Source organism: Eupeodes corollae, chromosome 3 (genome assembly GCF_945859685.1).
Source record: "Eupeodes corollae chromosome 3, idEupCoro1.1, whole genome shotgun sequence".
Classification (NCBI taxonomy): domain Eukaryota; kingdom Metazoa; phylum Arthropoda; class Insecta; order Diptera; family Syrphidae; genus Eupeodes; species Eupeodes corollae.
The window spans coordinates 108,694,803-108,708,154 of NC_079149.1; the positions used below are offsets into that span (position 1 = coordinate 108,694,803).

A 13,352-nucleotide genomic window follows, 5' to 3' on the forward strand; every position below is an offset into this window, starting at 1 on the left:
TTGTCGGAAAAGAATAGTGACAGACGCCAGCAGCGTAAAAAAACATGTCATGGCGGACTCAAGAAGAAAACTTTCTTTCTGTCAGAAACAACATTTTTGTCAACTCTTATTGAGTCTTCTTTTCCATTGCAAGCATTCAGACAGGATTAAAGTGAACTCTATTTCTTTTGGCACGTCTTATATGGTTTTGGTGTCGATACCATTTTAAGTGTTCACTTTAAAAACATTCTGCTTACCGACGACTAACACATTTAGATTTTCGTAGATATTGTCAAACAATAACTGTTTGATATGTAAACAAATTATACTGACTTTCCCTTGCTTTGAGTTTTGGGCTACGGTACAAAAAAACAATTTTCTTTCTTCACTGAACGTCATCTGTTTGACACAACACGACTTAACTTCATAACCATGATGGCTGAAACACAAACACGCTTCAGCTTTGGCTTCGCCTGCCGTTTACAAGTTCAGCCATAGGAATTCAATACATGCTATCACAATGAAGCTTCGACCTCACGTTTCATTTGACAATCGTAAGGATATAACGTAATGTCACGTAATGTGCCTCAAAATGGAAGCTCTAGTTCAAATTTACTGAACATTTTCTTTGTCTGACAGATCAAAAGCTGTAAAAAAGTCAACAAACAAAACACATTTGCTTTTGGAATGATTCCGCTACTTCAGCGATCGATTTCAAAACTCACATTTTTTTATTGTGAGAAAAAATAACAGCTGCTAATGACAGAAGTCCCATTTTAGAAATGTCATATTGGAAGTGTCATTTAAAGCAACCTCGAAGCAGGCCCAGTAACGCAGAAGAAGCCGAAGCTGAAGCGTGCGTGCTAATGAAAACCAATTGTCGGAAGCTATTCAAAGAGAATGGTATTCCATACCTCAGTAAACATGCCAAAAGTAAATAGTCAAAGCCGCGACGACTCGAAAAAGTCTTGGATAATAATGTAGGATACCGAGGGTATTAAAGTAAGTAAAACAACAATTTTGATAAGATACAGAAATTATCATTAAAAACGATAATATTAATACTTTAGGAAAACTCACCTATTTTTTTGTCCAAGTGAAAAAACTCCATCTGTTGTTTTGGGGCTATATTGTCTATAATTGTAATGTTTTTCAAGGCCTTAAAGTGTTTTTTATTTAATTAATATAAGAGTTTTAAAAATATCTACGCAAAATAAACATTTAACATAAAAAGAGTAATAACAAATTAATTAATATAAAAATTAATTATCACAGCTATTTTTTGACCAGCTGTGTATATGTTTGACACCTGTCAAATCTCGGTGCTACCAACTTAAAATCACAAAAAAAACTGACATTTTATGATATACAACAGCACTATAGACCGTATCAAGTTTTATTTGTTTTTTTGAAAAATTGGCTTTTCTGGTTAATTTAAACGTCAGAAACAAATAATTTGAATTGAATTTTTTAAATTATTTTCAAAGTATGAACCAGGAGCTCTCTATCTGAAAGACAGAACGAAAGACTTTTCCATCTTCTAAGGCTATATATTATAGATCTAAAAGTAGCCTTAAAACAATACACCGGATGTTGCTTTGGTGTTTGAACATAAGACCTAGTCTCATCAAGCCTTAGAATTAAGCTTTCAAAGGCTTCTTGGATAAAGAATTGCAGTTCTCCTTCTTCTCCTTTGTTGTCAACAACAAATTCATTTTAAACACAATTATTGAGCCTTTTTATTATTTTCGCATATCATTATCATTACGTATACTCATGAGATGACCTAGTATTCACTTTTGTATCTATTTTTCGTTTTTTGCAGTTGACGAAATGGGGCGACACGAAAGCAGCCGAAGAAGGAGGTAAGTCAAAGCTTATAAAGTATTTATATGATAGTATATTTGTATGCTTTGCCTTAAGGATACACAAATTCCTTATGTCACACAATAATGAGCTTACCAATTGTACATTTAATACACTCCTTCACAATAAGTATCTATTTTCCTTAACATAGGTAGACATGCCAAAAGACTCAAAGAAACAGTCGCTACACTTGTGGCAATAAAAGAAAAATATAATCCAAAAGAAAACAAATTCCTTAAACAGACACGAAAAGGCAAAGCAAATAACTTTTGTACATAATTCGCTCTCGGTCCTTGCTGCCTCTTTGGGGTTGACAGAGCAAAATAAAAATCAAAACTTAAATTCTAGTCAGTCTACCATCAAGGACGAAAAAGAGAATTATTATCTACCTGAGTGGAGAACTAGTTCAAAACCCTTTTTTGCACTTTCTTTCAAGTACACACTTTTAACGTTTGGATTTGACGACAAACGACGATGACGATAACGATGACGATGACGATGACGATAACGACGACGACAAAGGACGACTATACGAGGATGAGGATGACTATGATGGCAATTTGGAAGAAGGATAGCGAGCGCCAATGATGGCGTATCTTCATTGAATTTGAGTGCGGTATAAAGCCTGCAGAGCCACCATCCTGAATAAATATTTAATAGGTCGTCTCTATTACTTACGCCTCCTGGTTAAGTCTCTAGGTCTGTGTATGAAGCTACTTTAAGCCTCAAACAGAGAATAATAAGGTTAGATTGTTTATTTTTCTAATTTATTTCCTATTCCCATGCAGCAGTTTGGGAAAGGCAAATATTATCTATGAAGAGAACACGGTGGCGTATGAGTAACATTCTTAAATTTGATAAAAGCAAAAATAAAAGTGAAGTTCTTTTTAGAATCAAATGATTTAATATCAAGTGATGTTACAGAAATGCAACATTGGAAATTTTATATTAAACGAACATTATTTTTTTGATTCAGACTAATATTTACTATGAATATGGCCTAAACTATACTTTTGTTCTGTTTTGAATATTCCTTCTTTTTCTTAGGCGTATTGAAGATTCAGTTAACAAACCCACTTCTTTATTTTTTGGTCATTCACTTCTTATTAGACCGCAATTTCCGAAGAAATTAGTCTGGGACCAACAACGTTTCGCTTGAGAGTCTTTGTCACAGACGTTGTTTGACGTTTTTACTGAATTTAAAAACAATTGTTTGGATGACCTCAGTTTCTGAAAGGTGATTCTTCCTGCGCACAGCTCATCACCAAGATCAATCTTTAGTGAAATAAATTACCAAATTTTGTTATCAACCATCTTGACGTTGACAAATTATTAGACACCTTTGGACTTTTTTGTTCCGCGAAGTTGATTGAAAGACTAAGACTGATGTAATGCTCAACCCTTTGTTGCCCGCATAAATAATATATTTCGAATAAAATATTTAAAAAAGAGTGTAGGATGCGACCCACACAGATAACTTCCCATCCCGTCTGTCCATTTGTCTTGTCTTGTTAAAAAAGTTGTCAGTTGAATTGTTCTAAAAAATATAAAAGTGACCAAAAATATTTTGCAAAAGATGAAATAGTTTGACTTGAAAATCTATTTTTGTTAACGAAATTTTTACCAATCCTAACAATTTTACCAAATTTAGTAGATTTTATTAAAAAATTTTATATTTCTTATACAAACAAACACAAATTGGACGAATGAAATTAATTTGAAGTAAATATTTTAAATTTTTGAAAAGATATTTGAGTCAAAAGTAAAAAAGTTTTAACAAAGTTTCTAAAACTGTCAATTAGATTTTTCTCAATATTTTCCCAAATGTTGAAAACAATATTTCTTATACGAGTAAAATAAATTTAGTTTAAAGCTATAATCTCAAAAGCCAAAACTCAAAATTTTTACCAACTTTTAGTAATGTTTTGTTTAGATTTTTATTTTTTGTAAAAAAATCTGTCAATTTGATTTTTCTCAAAATCTAACTAAATGTTTAAAACAATAATATTATAAAATGAAATTGGTTTGAAGCCAAAATCTTAAGTTTTTAAAAAGATATTTGAGCTAAATTATTACCAACATTAAGTAATGTTTTTTTTTTGTTTTTATTTTTTTTATAATAAAAACTGTCAATTCGATTTTTTCAAAATTGGACGAAATTTCAAAAACGTTGCATAAAATTATTTAGAAGATGAAATAATTTTTTGTTCGTGAAATATTGGACGAAACAATTATATTTGTTCAATTTATTTGATTTAAAAATATATAATTTAGAGGTTAATTCAAGCCTCTAGCGTTATTGTTACCTTTATTTTAAATTGCATTGTTAAAAATCTAATAACTCAAATTTTTGAGAGTTCTTTCAATATCTTTCTATACTATTATTACCTGTCTAACCAAATTAATTTGAAGTCGATATATCTACTGGTTCTTGAGCTATGGTCGCCGAAAAAAAACTTACGAAACGCACTCACAGACATCTTTTATTTCGACACTAAAGCAGTATTCACATGAGCGCGACCAACAAACGACGAATGAATTACAAAAAGTGAGTTTATATACGTTTGAAGACATATTTCTACACAAATTCTTAACAAAACGAAAGCAATATAGTTTCTATTTGATTTATGATGCATACTTTTACTTTTCAATATCATATATTAATAAATTTAAGAAAACAAATGTATTCATTTATTGTAGTTGATACGAACTGTCAAATTTTATTCGTGTTCCACATTATCCACACTCGCAACGAATAAAATAATCGCGGGTACCTGACCTTAAAAAATCATTCTTGTTTTAGTTTCGGTGGTAAATGGTGTTCGGCTGTGGCACAATTGTCAAAGTCAAACTTTATTCGCGATGAATTGAAAACTCTCATGTGAAAAAATGTCAAAATTGACGAATATTCGTTCATTCGTTGGTCGTGCTCATGTGAATAGTGCTTAAGGCCCTTAAAACGTCGAGAACTGCAAAATATTCTATTTGAAAAATCGGACCCTATGTTAAGTTAAAAATTAATAACAGCATTTTCTGTAAGTTCAAAATTGTTCAAGTTCTCATAATACTGGACTCGAAAACCATTTTATCAGTTTTTTTAAGGTTTTACTTGTAAATTAAATATTTTAACAAACTTAACTAAAAGTTAACAATAACATTTTTCATAAAAACAAGTATGATTTCAATAACTTTTCTGCTCACGACATTTTCAGTCGAAACCCAATTTAATCACCGGTTAGATCCTTGTGAGAAAATTTAAATTTGAACTCAGTGCCTTCATTTATTTTCAAGATGTTCGAGACAAATACATTTTTTGTAGCAATTTTTGTAGATTTTCATTTTTTAATAAAAACTGAAAATTGGGTTTGAATGTAAAAAACAATAATTTTTATAAGATTTTATAATATTCGAGTCAAAAATCTGTTTTTACCAACTTTTGATGATTTTCTTAGGTTTCTATTTTTTTACTGTCACTTTGATTTTTCTAAAAAAGTTACCAGATGCCAAAAACGTTATTAGTAATTATTTTTGTTTGCGAAATATTTAAGGTGACAAATATTTTCTTGACAATTTAGTTATTTTATTTAAAAATTTGAACTAAATTCAAAATGTCATAGCGCTCAAAACTATTTTAATATTTTTTTTAATTTTGTTGTTGTAGGATTTGGACAATATTATTGAACGTTTGGGCGTACACCATGATATTAAAAATGGCTTATCACCCAAAGGTAGCTCCATAGCTCAAAAACCTTTTCAGAAAAAAATGCCAGAAAGCCTAAAACCAATGCCATATTGCCTAAATCAATTTTAAAGTATCATAACGCCCAAATTAATAATTGACATCTTGCCCACAAGATGTCATCTGTTTCAACAAAATCTTTGTTTATTTTGGGCATTATGACATTCCGTGTCATAAAAAAATGTCAGATCACCCAAATTTCAAACTGAAATAAAACTAAATGGCTGCGTTCAATCTCGTGTTGGATAGGGTATCTTGGATAGGTTGATTTTTAGATACCTTTTCGAACGAGTTGGATAGCTGGTTTGAGATAGCTGTCAAAAAATAAAAACAACTTTCAGCTGTTCACAAAAAGCAGAGAGATATTTAAGCTTCGAAAACAAAATTGTTGTAAGATAAAACATTTAATGGATAATTCAACTGATTCGTCGGACGATGATGAATTGTTAGGTGCGTAACAATTTAATAAATAAGAGATAACCCTAGTTTGTAATCTATGTCAAATTTCCTCTTAGCTCAATTGGAATTCTATACGATTAATAACTTACTTGTAAAATCTCCGGTTTTAAACGATTTCCGTTTAACAGAAAACTATCCTAACAGAAACGAGGACTATTATGAAGTGACAATACCTAGATATAGTTTGGAAGAATTTAAGTCCCATTTTCGAATTAACAGAAGTTGCTTTGCGGTAAGATTTTGAGTAGATAAAGTTTTAGCTTAATGGTTGGAGAAAAAACTGCTGTTTTTGTTTGAATCTTGAGTAAGCAAGAAAGTTTCTTTTCAGCTGGTAGCAGGTTTAATTTAGCTAAGAGTTCTGCTCTTTTTGCATTCAGCGAAATCCTTCAAGTGGTATGTTCATTGCTCGGAGAGTATATCAAATGGCCAACTGTTCAAAATTACAACAATATTTCTCAAGTAAAATTCCATCATCAATATCACTTAATCAAATTGTTAAGTGTGAAGATATTATTTTCCAAAATAGGCATTCCGAGAAAAATATTTTTGTCTACCTCCTGAACAGGAGGTTCTTCAACCTCTGGAACAGAAGCTTATTCACTGGAACTAGACTGTAGGCTAATTGGTCATCTAAAAAACGAAAACAACATAAGTCAATTTTGAAGTTTAAAAAAACTAGATCATAATTAAAATAAAAAAAAAAAATTGGGTGGCGCGACAGTCCGTTGAGAACCAAGGCCTAGTGAAATCACGTTTGTTCGTCCAGTCTCTCATTCGTTGTTTTTTAATGAAGTTTATTTTTGGGCTTTATATCATTTTCTGATTTGTGTCATATGTCGAAATCACGTTATAAATTCGAGATATATTTGGGGCCACCAAATTTTTAAAGTTGCTATAGTAACAAAAAATAAACATTTCATTAAATTGAAAGTCCTTTCTGAATCTTTTGACGTTAGTATCTATTAAAACAAATATTTGAAGTCGATATCCCTGTCGGCTCTTAAGATAATGGCCGACAAAAAATGTATTCTAAACGTACTGACGCACTAATTTCTTATTGAATTTGAAATTTCATCATGGCTAAAAATAAAATTGAATAAATTTCGAAAATCTCAAATTAGATACATTTTTGTTATCAAAAATATCCGTGTTTTGAATTGAATTGAAGTCTTTATTAGGACTTATGAATCGTTTACAAAGGTAATTACTTATTTATATCTTATGCTATCTGCGGCTATCTCGTATTACCTGCTTTGAAACTACTAACAACAAATACCCGTGTAATATAGTAGGATTTTACACGAATAACAAAAACAATATCCGCAGTATGAATACTACCGATAAAAGTCAAAGTGGAGTCTTACTACGGATGGGTTTTTGACATTTATACGAGTCTCGAATAGATCTTATGTGATTTTGTTCTCAAATGTTGGTACGATTGATATTGCATTTGTATCTCGATGGCTGTGTTCGTTGAGTAGTTGTGCATTTGCGATCATGTGTTTTCCATTGGGGAACAAATCAATATGTTACTGTTCATAGATATTATATAGTTTTGTTAATGAAAATGGACTAACTGGGCTGATTTTGCAAGAGAAAACAATAGAAAAGATAATTAAGTTTTGCTATGTTTCCACTAAAGGCTTATCTCAGTTAAGATTAAATAAATCGTTTTGGTGCTTCCGCCGCACAAGAAAACTTAAAAATGATTAAGGTTGACAGCACTTTCTAAAATGCAATTGGTGTTTCGATGTTTCTTATGAAAAACTGAATAGTTCAGCACCATATAAGAATGTGCAATTTTTTTTTTAATTGCCTAAAACAAAACTATATTTTTTGGACACAAACATGCAAATAAACAAACCATAAAACCAACTCCTCCACACAGATTTTTCTTAAAAAATTTTGACTCAATCCCGGTCGGGGAATCAAGTTCATTTCAACTCGATTCAGGTATATAAAGAATTGAGGCAAGCTTCAAGCTGGCTTCAATACATGTTAATGTAGTAGTCTACGAACAAACCGAACAAACCCCCTTCTTCAAGTTTGTATTTTATGTCAAATTGTTTATTTAAAACTCTGAAATCGACTATCACCTTACACAGACGTATTTTCTGGACATTAATTAATGACATAAGCACTACATTTGGGTATTTTGACAGCTAATTTATTTGTGTATTTATTCAAAAAAATTAAGATATTACCGTATTCTCAGAATTATACATTCTCATTCCAAATTCTCCTTTTTACAATAGAATTTTTGAGAATACAATTTTTGCTTACTTTATAAATTATTCCCTATTGCACAGCTCAAATAAGAACAAAAAAAAGAAAGCTTATTTTACTTCTACCTGAAAAATTCTGTTTATATTTTATTCTCCTACTTATTCAATCTGTCTGAGAAAATTCTAAGAAATTAAAATTAGATATTTATGATTTAAAATATGCTTTTAGTCTCTTTAAAAACTATACTAGGAACCTTGAATCAAGGCATTTCAAAGTGTCTAAAAAAACTTAAATAAAAAACAAGACTTATCTTATCATAGCTTATATCTTTTTGTGTTGGTATTATGGTAATGCAGGCGTATTTAGTTTTTCTTTAATCTTTGCTCAAGGCCTAATCTGCTTAAAAATTCCAATTTTACAACAAAATACTACCTTTTTTAATTATTTCTTAAAAAACACTTTCGAAAACAATAAACCGCATAGTTTTTGTAACTTCTAAGTTATGTGCATATGTATGCATGTGTCCTTATGTAGATATGTAAACTATACATAGATACAACCACACTCGAAACAAAGTAATTGCTCCTTCTAACCCAACAAGTCAAGTAATAATAAATTGGAGAACGTCTAACAGCCTTTGTATACTATTTCTTCCTTATAAATTATTCGAGGTCGGCAGCCATTGACCCAGTTTTCAATTGAATATTTGCAACAGCAGCAGCGCCCTCTTCAGCAACAAGAACCAACCAACCAACATCCATGATGGCAATATCTATACACCAAACAATGTATATGCCCACAACAATCATTGTGGTGGCATCTCCATCTGTCACTGAAGGTCGCTCACCTTTTCCTCATACTCGACACGACCCGACCGACCGACCGTCCTATACGTGCTTCTGTACATAAAATCCTTTTTTGTTATGTACCTACAGATTTTATGCGTCCAATATAAGTTCAATAGAGAGATAATATCCATGGTCATTTTTGACAGAAATTAAATCAAAATAAAATGAAAATATTGAAAACCTATAAAACATAAGTACACATAAAAGTGTCAAAAAAGTTGTCATTGACTTAAAAACGTAAGTTTTTGAGTGTTTCGTCTTAATGATTTATTGTTATTATGGTTACTTTACACACATTACGAACACTCAATTTAAGGTTTATGTGTACGTTACGTTATGTAAGACAATGATTATAAATAAATTATATTTCTCAAAGACTTAAGAGGGAAACAACCCTATAATTTTGGTCCTTATGGACATTATTCGATTTCCTTATTGTTTTGTTCTACAACGTTTTTTTTAGTATTTCTTTATCCTTTAAAGGTGCATTGGACTGTGTTGGGGTAAAAAGTTGCATGTCATACTTTTTTTTTAAATCCAAACCCCAATGGTCAAGTGTTTTTTTTACAGTCGAAGAAATAAAAAGAGATACACTTTACAAAACAAAAATATCAATAAATATTTACTCATTTCGTACTAGATCTTAATTTTAATTTAACCTTGGTGTTAAGGGCCTTGCACATGAGAGCGAAGAACGAATGGTAGAACACACGTGATTTTACACATTTATAAAAGTCAATTTCAAACAGAAACACATTTAAATTATAAGAAACAAATTGACACTTATAGCCTTTTCACACCAAATCCAAACCGGGTTTTCGGCAAAATGTTTTCGAAAACCCTAAAATCGTTCACACCGAACATTTACACGTTTTGATTTGACATTTCAATTTGTTCAACACAGGCTGTCAAATTTTGTATTGGTCAAAAACTTTGTGAGTAAAGTTTTTTTCTTCTTAAATTATTTGTGAAAATTAAATAAATTCTAACCAATTCAAATTGATTTTAACGTAACACTAGCTCGTCTCGAAGAGGAGTTTCAACTGAAGTTCTGGGGACTGGTGGAATGGGCTCACGACATGAACTAACAAGAACTACAAGCTCGCTTGGCTGCAGCTATCCTCTTTATTTACTTCAACCGGTCCGAACAATTTACTAAGGAGAAGCTAATTGTCTAGAAAATATATCATAGAATCAACAACTATCCTTTCTTAGACGAGGAGTTTGAAATTAATCAGTGGTTACGATAATTTTGTATGTAATATTTTATCTCTGCAAAAATAACATATATGTAGTTCATTATACAAATATTTGTCCCAAGAAACTTACCGCAGTTTGCACTCCTCGACTTACTTTTGAAAGTTCAGTTTCATAATGAAATTTAAATTAGGAATAGACGGAGAAACAAAAAATAGAAACTAAAATGGCGACAGTTCCAATGAAGAGTGCAAACTGCGGTATCAAACTGAGACAGCTATATTGGTGCATTTAGGCCTGTTTATTTTATGGATGAAGTAAAGGGCGTTCTTCCACAACAAAACTGTTACAATAAAAAATAATTTTATTTAAAACATTTTCTTCTTCTTTCACAAATCCAAAATACTGAGCTTATGCCTATTGCTTCTGTTGGCCGAATGTGCATTCAGAATCGCCCTATATTGTGGCCGTTGAGAAGATTCTGAACAATTTAATGTAGGTCCTTATGGCCGGAGCAGAAAATTTCAATTCCTAGTTCCAGATTCGTACCAAAATCACACTCATTCAGAGCGATGGCTGAAGCTGTAATGATGGGCTGCAATTTCTCCATGACTATCTCTTTGGATTCTTCCTTTGAGGACTCGCCTGGTTTGTCCAATGCACTGAGGATCTTCTTGATGTTGGCAGGCTGTTCCTTAGGTTGCAATAGCGCACTGTTGTGGTTTTATTCACTGGAACAACGATTCCCACTTTGTGGAATGTTTTGGCGCAAATTTTCCTAGCCCGATGTCACCCACCAGAAATTTTATTTCATACTTATTCTCCTCCACAAATGAACTAGTCGCCTTTCACGTCATATCTCCCAAATCCTTGTGATTGAACGGAGTTACCGGAAAGTCCTTCTCTAGGTCGTAATCGAAAGCGTTGAATATATTTGTGGCGACGAGTTCGAAGACGCATCCCTTGGAAACGTTATTACGAATTATTAGGAAGTCTTCCTCGTCCTTGGGATCGTCACGCCAGTAGCCATAGTGAATTCCGGTTCCTCGCTTAACAAAGAGCGTTTGAAACTCATAAAAGAACCGCCAGTGCCGCAAATAGTCACCGGGGCTGTTATTCTCGACGTTGCGTTGGCAAATTTTCCCGCAATTGTTTCTGTTGCCACGCAGCTCCCCCAAAGTTTCCTCTTTTTGTTTTTTTTTCTCTTTTATATTCTGTAAATAAAAAACAAAAAGAAATAATTCTTATTTTGTAAGGAAATTGTATAAATAATATTACTTACCACGACTAAATTTATTTCAAAATTAAATATTTGTTTTGACAGCAGCCATTAACTGTTTTATTTACATTAATTTGAGCGCTGAATGTTTCGAAAGGTTTGTTTGTTTAGTTCAACTTTCAATTGCTACTACTTTTCGAGAGGTTTTATATAAATCTTTTGGCTTACGAAAACTTGTAGTTGACCAAAAATGTATGGGATAACTTTAGTTTTCGATGTAGGTTTTCGGCGAAAACCGTATTTTGGACTTGGTGTGAAAAGCCTATTATGTTAGGATAATAAAATTTGCACTTTGTTCTCTAAAACAAGACAATTTTGTAAAAACAATTTGGTAGTAACGAATAGCAGTGTGGTTGCTACGAACTGTCAAACTCTATTCGCGTTCCACATACCATCCACACTGCAACGAATAAATTGTTCGCGCTCAACTTAACCTCAAAATTACACCGCTCTCGTTTTGTATGTTGAAAAGGATTATTATGAATTGACAATTCTCTGCTGTCTGCGAATAGAAATAAAGCCCATGTAAAAGAAAAGTCAAAATATGCGAACATCGACTCCACAGTTCGCAGTTCGTAGCTTATGTGCAAGATGCTTTACGTAGCCTTTTTTTACCTTGATAACAGATTGAATGCGTCGTAGCGTTGTGTCATCAAATGTTTGAAATTCTTCGGTACCAACAAAATCCCGAATATTTATGATTTTAGCTTTAAGGTCTTTAAGAGTCCGGACCTGATCAGGATGTCCCGGTACTTGGCAGCATCAACAGTTCCATTAAAAAAATGTTAATTGTTCAAATCCGCCCAGAAATACATCGATATATCTTTAGAGAAGCTGGAAACTTGACCGTTTTTTAAGGCAATCTTTGTGAAATGCCTCTTTTAGAAGTTGTAATGACACCTTTTTGTTTGTCACCCTGATTCTGAACCCAAATTTCGGTTTCATCTTTATTTGCTCAAACTAAGAAATACCCGTTTTCAACATTGTTTTTTTTCAATATAAAAAAACGTATGCGTTTTTGTACTAAGAACCGTTTTAGCATTAATGCTTTAACATTCTTTTAAGGTTGATGCAATAATACAGGCTAACATTTAAAATAAATGAGGATTTTTTTGAAAAATAAACAAGATACTGAAAATAGGGCCGTTCACTTACTTTCTGCACTAAAATTCGTAAAAAGAGTGTGGGTTGAATTCTCTCACAAAAAGACAAAACTACAAAAAAAGTAAGCAAACTGTCAACAAAAAAATATAAATTTTGAAATATCATCGTTTCATTTTGTGTTTAAAATTTATTTATTTTTTTGTAAATGGAAGAATTAAGACAACATGAACTTCAATAAGGAACATCATGCTGGCCCATTGTTTTTTTTTATGAAAAAACTTGATTAAATTGAAAATTAATAAGAATTTTTAATTTTATAAGTGAAAGTAAAAGCGAGCTTTATTAAATTTATTTGAAGTTCTATCAAATTTGACACTTTTCACAAATTAATCCAAAGAAATTTCTTGGACTAAAATTCGTAGGTTGGGGAAATATTTTACTCTCTCGTGAGCGCTCTCTTTTACGAAAAGCTACGAATTTTTTGAATACGCGAAAAGGATTTAGTTAAATTTCGTAATTTTTCGTAAATTTAGACTTTTTTAGGAAGGTACGCGAACGGACCTAATATATTTAAACGGAATATTGAAGAAAGGGATTGTAGATTTGGAAAATCAGTGAATCAAAAATCCGAACATATATTTTTTTTTAAAGAATT

The 13,352-nt window shown here is 31.8% G+C and overlaps 1 protein-coding gene across 1 annotated transcript in view; it reads left to right on the forward strand.

Annotated features, from left to right (window-relative positions):
- LOC129952657 (transient receptor potential-gamma protein) overlaps nt 1–13,352 on the forward strand; it is a 46,912-nt gene that overhangs the window by 10,949 nt on the left and 22,611 nt on the right. The window contains exon 2 of the mRNA XM_056065401.1: nt 1,805–1,844. The gene's annotated coding sequence lies outside the window, so the exon portion shown is untranslated. The remainder of the gene's footprint in view (nt 1–1,804; nt 1,845–13,352) is intronic.